This window comes from Gossypium arboreum, chromosome 3 (genome assembly GCF_025698485.1).
Source record: "Gossypium arboreum isolate Shixiya-1 chromosome 3, ASM2569848v2, whole genome shotgun sequence".
Classification (NCBI taxonomy): domain Eukaryota; kingdom Viridiplantae; phylum Streptophyta; class Magnoliopsida; order Malvales; family Malvaceae; genus Gossypium; species Gossypium arboreum.
In genome coordinates this window covers 6,332,601-6,338,841 of record NC_069072.1, presented here as the reverse complement: position 1 = coordinate 6,338,841, position 6,241 = coordinate 6,332,601, and positions in this window count along the sequence as shown.

Below are 6,241 nucleotides of genomic sequence, written 5' to 3'. Positions count from 1 at the left end.
TTATTTATTTAATTTATTTAATTTATTTAATTAATATAAAAGAATAATATAATAATAATATAATATTTACTTAAATAATAAGTAAATACATACATGTATTACAAATGTATATACAATATTTATTACACATATATTTTATTTTTACCACACACTTGGCACTCATTTTGGCTTATTTGCTTATTTAGTCCCTTCAATTTTCATTATTCTATAATTAAACTTTCACACTATATTCAATTTAATCCTTTTATCCAATTATCCTTAATTTGAGCTAATTCACTTAATTAAACTTTAATTAACCGCTCAATTAACTTCGTCAATATTTTTAATAAATATTTACAAATCTATTTTTCAGAAACGGAGATCCAAAAATGCACTTTTCTAATAACCATAAAATTCGGGTCGTTACATAAACCATGTCTAGATTTGGGCCACACGGATGTGTGGACCATACGGCCATGTACCCTGGAAACCCTAGGCTAGTTCATGAATCACACGACCAAGAACCTTCCATACGGCTTTCCTATAGGTTAACTTTTACCTTTGCCACACGACCACAGTCTATTACGCAGCCTATCCACATGGCCGTGTAACCCTTCCACACAGCTTCAAACCTTTCGCACGACCTGGAATTCATAATAATATAAGTATTGGAATTCATAATTTGAATGACAGAATTATTATAGTATATGTATGGTATGTGAATAATATGTCTTTTGCATCTGTATTACTACTTGTATGTTCAGCATGCCTTATGATACTATTTGTAATAGCCCAAATTTCAGCAATGTCAGAAATAGTGGTTCAAGACCACAAAATCCAAAAAATGAACTCGTAGATTATATTATTTAATATTTATGAGCCAAATGTAGCTTTTAAAAGATTTTTGAAATAGTAAATTGTGTTTTATAAAGATTTATTTGGTCAAGAAATTGAGAAAAAAAGTATCCAGATCTCGGTGTTATAAACAGAGCCATAAATATTTTTATAAATATTTATGGAGTTTCAATAAGGTAGTATTAAAATTTCATTAGAAAATTTTGACGTTTGGGTGATTAATTAAATAAAAAGAACTAAATTGAAAAATGTGTAAAAGTTTTTAGAAGGATTAAATAGTTCAATTGTCAAATGAGGAAGGACCTAAAGTGCAAATAAGCCCAAAGGAGATATTTTGGGCGGCAATAGGTGAGAAAAATCAGGAAATGTGATAAAGGGTGAGAAGGATGAACACGAAAGCGGATCGTAAAGTTTGTTAAAGTCGCGGATTTGACTTAAGGCTCTAGACGTTCGGAAAGAAACTTGGATTTTTTTGACACAACCTGAAACGAAATTAAATCCAAGTTAGATAAAATAATTAAAACAAATAATAAATCAAAGATTCAGGAAGTGAGTAAAGAAGATAAATGGAAAGATAATGGAAAGATAGAACGTGGCGTGTGGAAGTCCTAAGAAGCCTTGGAAACATGAAGAATCCACAACCCCTTTCAAGCGGCTCTAATTTCCCCTCCAAGATAAAAACCTTGGCAAGAAAAAGTTTGAAGATGATCTCCACAATCTAAAAAGATTGTTAAAACTCTTCTAAAAGAAACTCAAGAGAAATTCTTGAAAAGAAAAACTCAGAGAGAATTTATTAACTCAAAAGAGGAATAGAATAATAATGAAATTGTCTTTTTTGTATACAATGCGAATGCCTATATATAGGCTAGCTAAATAAATCTAAATAAAACTCCTAAGTATGCTAGAACTCTAATTTAGTCTAAACAAGAAGTAGTTTTAAATTAAACTTTCTTGTTAACATAAAATTCTTAAATAACTTTAAATACTTAATAATTATAAAAAAATCGGAATAAAACAATAATAAAATAATAAGGGCTGATAAATAAAATATTGGGCTCATATATAATAAAAATTAAGCCTAAAACCCAAACCCAATATGATTTAAACTCGAATTAAAAGCCCGAAACTCGTAATTCCCATCATAATCCTATTCAGAAATTCTGCTCGCACAGTCTTCACTAAAACGGTCATAACTTGAGCTCCCGAACTCAAAATCGACTGATTCAAAATGCGTTTCAAAGTTAAGAGATAGATCTTCAAACGCCATGGGACATCTCAACCCAGAAATGCCAGGATCCCATCCAAAAAGTCATCGAAAGTCTGCTGATTTCCCAAGCCTGAAAATTGGCAATTTTGATGATTGAAATCTAATAAATTTCACCCATCTGTGCATGTATCATTCTCCCTTCCTCAAAAAGATTCGTTCTCGAATCTTGTCTTTGATCAAGTCCTGATTTGATTTGCTTAGCCTTTGACATTGTTGTTGAGCCTTGAAGTAGTGTGAATCCATCATATCCATGGGTCTGAAATTATGCCTTGAGACCTGCATCATTCCCCACTTCCTCAAGAAGATTCGTCCCTGAATCTTTAGCTGCACAAAAAGAAAATGGATTAGAATAATTAACAATAAAATGAATAAAATACTTACCGAAGCTTTCTTGTGCGCCAAAACTATCTCCAGGAGCAAAGATATTTCCCAAATGAGCATGGATCAAGTATCTCTCCTTCAAAAACAAACCATCAACACTAAACAAAGAAATATTAGGCACATGAGTGTTCAAGTAAAAAATAACTTGTAACTTTCTTTTAATATGCATGGTTATCCATAAGAATTTCCAATGATGAGTCAAGAATTTCACATAATTATAAAAATCAAGTAGTTTAATATTCGTATGTAAAAATTCATATATAGTGTTTAAGGTAGAAAATTTTGTTGCAAGATCAAATGCACGAGGTTTTTTAATAAACTTGTTGAATGCAACAAAAGTAAACTTTAAATACCTAGATAAACTCATAAAATCAATTGAACTTTTAGACCATTGTCTATTAAAACTTGACCAATGAGAAAGCATGTCATAGGGAAAAATAAAATCAGTAGCATACTTATCAAAAACATTCAAGGGATGCTTACATATTTCAATTTCTGATGTATCATTACTTTTCTTACCTTCTAGTACCTGTGGAGAATTATCAATGTTCAATTTACCTCTTTCCCACAAGTAAAATTGTCTATCGATGGTAGAGTAATATAATTGAGAGTCTGTCAATGGATTCTTGAAATCCTGTAACAAAGAAACACCACTAAACAAATTTAAGTTAGAGTTAGTTAAAACATAACCATTCCTCATTTTTGTATGGGTATTTTCTTGCTTTTCATTTTCTTTTTTCACTTGAGAACTCTCCAATTTTACCTCATATGGATTTTCACTCACCAAATTTGGACCATTAAGTAGACTTTTATCACTAAAGGTCTCTTTTCTCTCTGTCTTTTCACATGATTTTTCCTCTCTTCCCATATCCCCTCACAAGTATTATGAATATTCAATTCAATACAATAAATCTCGGTAGGAGAACATGACGTTTCTATTTCATCTAACTCTATAGATTCAAGGAAAGAATTCTCATTATCATTTTTTTCCAGTTCACAAAGTTTGCCATCTTCTTTGATCAATAAAAGTCTCGTGTTGGCACAATCACGATTATAGTGCCCACGCCCTTTACACGTAAAACTTTCAATGTCACGACCTCTTTGTTGTTTTGGTGAAAAATTAGTAGAAATGGGCTGCTTGAAAGATGTAGAAGAATGTTTTGTAGGAGCCCTACTTTTCCACTCAAAAGGTTTAATCTCAGCATGTTTTGATAGCAACTTATTAGTAGCATAAGGAGGTTTGGAATTCTTAAAAGCAAAATTAGAACTTGTACCTCGATAATAGTGTGATGCTCCAAATGGATGAGATTGATGTTGCTGAAATTGTTGCGCAATCTCAATTGCCTTGTGTACCATCTCCTCAAGATCAATATAAGTGTGAAGATTAAGAGCATTGGCTATCGAAACGTTCAAGCCATCTACAAATCGCACTATGGTAGTTTCTTCATCCTCTTGTATATTTTCTTTTTGCATAAGCATCTCCATCTCCTTAAAGTACTTATCGACAGATCAATTACCTTGAACAAGGCGTTGAAGTCTCGTTAAGACCTCTCTATAGTAATGAGAAGGAACGTAACGCTTTCGCATCACTTGCTTCAACTCATCCCATGTTTCAATTACCCTTTCGCGGTTTCTTTGAAGATCAATTCCAAGTTGAATCCACCAACTCAATGCATAATCCAAAAATCTAAGGGTCGCCAATTGGACTTTTTCCTCTTCCAAGCATTTATAGTAACGAAACATAAGTTCAATTTTTGATTCCCACTCACAATATACTTCAAGATCATAATTCCCTCAAAATGGTGGAATATTGAACTTTGGTCTATCTAAAAAATGTTGTATACGGTCATTATTAACCAAAGTCTCCTCATTTGCACGGAAGATACGTCAAGCATTATTTGCACGAAGACGAGGCTGATCAACCTTATCTTCCCAATTACGATTCCGACGCTTAATTTTGGTACTTAGACAATCCAAATTTTTGTTGATCATGTCTAAAATAGTGTCACGTTGCTGATCTTGAACATTTCAAACCTTTTGATCCCTTCTCAACTTCCCAATCATATTATTGTGAGTTATAATGAAAGCCTGAAAATAGCACAACACTCAAGAAAAGAAAAAATTAGTAAACCTCACAGTTATGCACTCAGAAATGAAAATCAAATTCTCAATGAGGTAAGAACTAATCTTGTGAGTCTTTTAAAAGTGTCTATATCAATCAATCAAGATGTTTTAGAATCAAACTATCAAAGCAAACCTAATAGCACTATGAGTCCAAAATTGGCTTAGACATCAAAGAATTTTGTTGCACGGAGGAAGGAATATGCAACATGCTTTAAACTAAAAACACAAGAAACAAGAAAGTGTTAGAATGCGTAAGGAAAAAATAAAAAGAAAAAACAAATGAAAACTTAAAGCTATGAGTCAATGAAAATTGCTGAAACCCGAAAACCCAAAAAACTTCGAAGCAACTTGACAAACTTCGTTCGAGGTGTTCCCGATTTCCAAAAATCACAAAATTTAAACTGGAGCCTCCTCAAATAATGTAGATTTCATCTGGAAAGTTTTGGCACAAAATTCAACCCACAGAATTTTTTTTATTTTTTATTTTTTTGTACTTTTTTGATCACTTTTTTTTTGTGGGAAATATTTTTTTTTTATACTTTAAAATAGTTCCAAGAAATAGTATGAAAAATTTCAGATCGTATGAAAATCGTTTACCCACTGAATTTTTTTTTCTGAAAACTGTAGGGGTAAAATTTATTTTGAGCCTGTTTTCTAGAAATCAGTTTAAAAAGAACACCTAAAACGCCCAAATCTGATACTAAATGATAAAGGGTGAGAAGGATGAACGCGAAAGCGGATTGTAAAGTTTGTCAAAGTTGCGGATTTGACTTACGGCTCTAGACGTTCGGAAAGAAACTTGAATTTTTTTGACACAACCTGAAACGAAATTAAATCCAAGTTAGATAAAATAATTAAAACAAATAATAAATCAAAGATTCAGGAAGTAAATAAAGAAGATAAATGGAAAGATAATGGAAAGATAGAACGTGGCGTGTAGAAGTCCTAAGAAGCCTTGGAAACACGAAGAATCCAGAATCCCCTTAAAGCGGCTCTAATTTCCCCTCCAAGATAAAAACCTTGGCAAGAAAAAGTTTGAAGATGATCCCCATAATCTAAAAAGATTGTTAAAACTCTTCTAAAAGAAACTCAAGAGAAATTCTTAAAAAGAAAAACTCAGAGAGAATTTATTAACTCAAAAGAGGAATAGAATAATAATGAAATTGTCTTTTTTGTATACAATGCGAAGGCCTATATATAGGCTAGCTAAATAAATCTAAATAAAACTCCTAAGTATGTTAGAACTCTAATTTAATCTAAACAAGTAGTTTTAAATTAAACTTTCTTGTTAACATAAAATTCTTAAATAACTTTAAATACTTAATAATTATCAAAATTCGGATTAAAACAATAATAAAATAATAAGGGCTGATAAATAAAATATTGGGCTCATATATAATAAAAATTAAGCCTAAAACCCAAACCCAATATGATTTAAACTCGAATTAAAAGCCCGAAACTCGTAATTCCCATCATAATCCCGTTCAAAAATTCTGCTCGCGCAGTCTTCACTAAAACAGTCATAACTTGAGCTCCCGAACTCAAAATCGAGTGATTCAAAATGCGTTTCAAAGTTAAGAGATAGATTTTCAAACGCCATGAGACATCTCAACCCAGAAATGCCAGGATCCCATC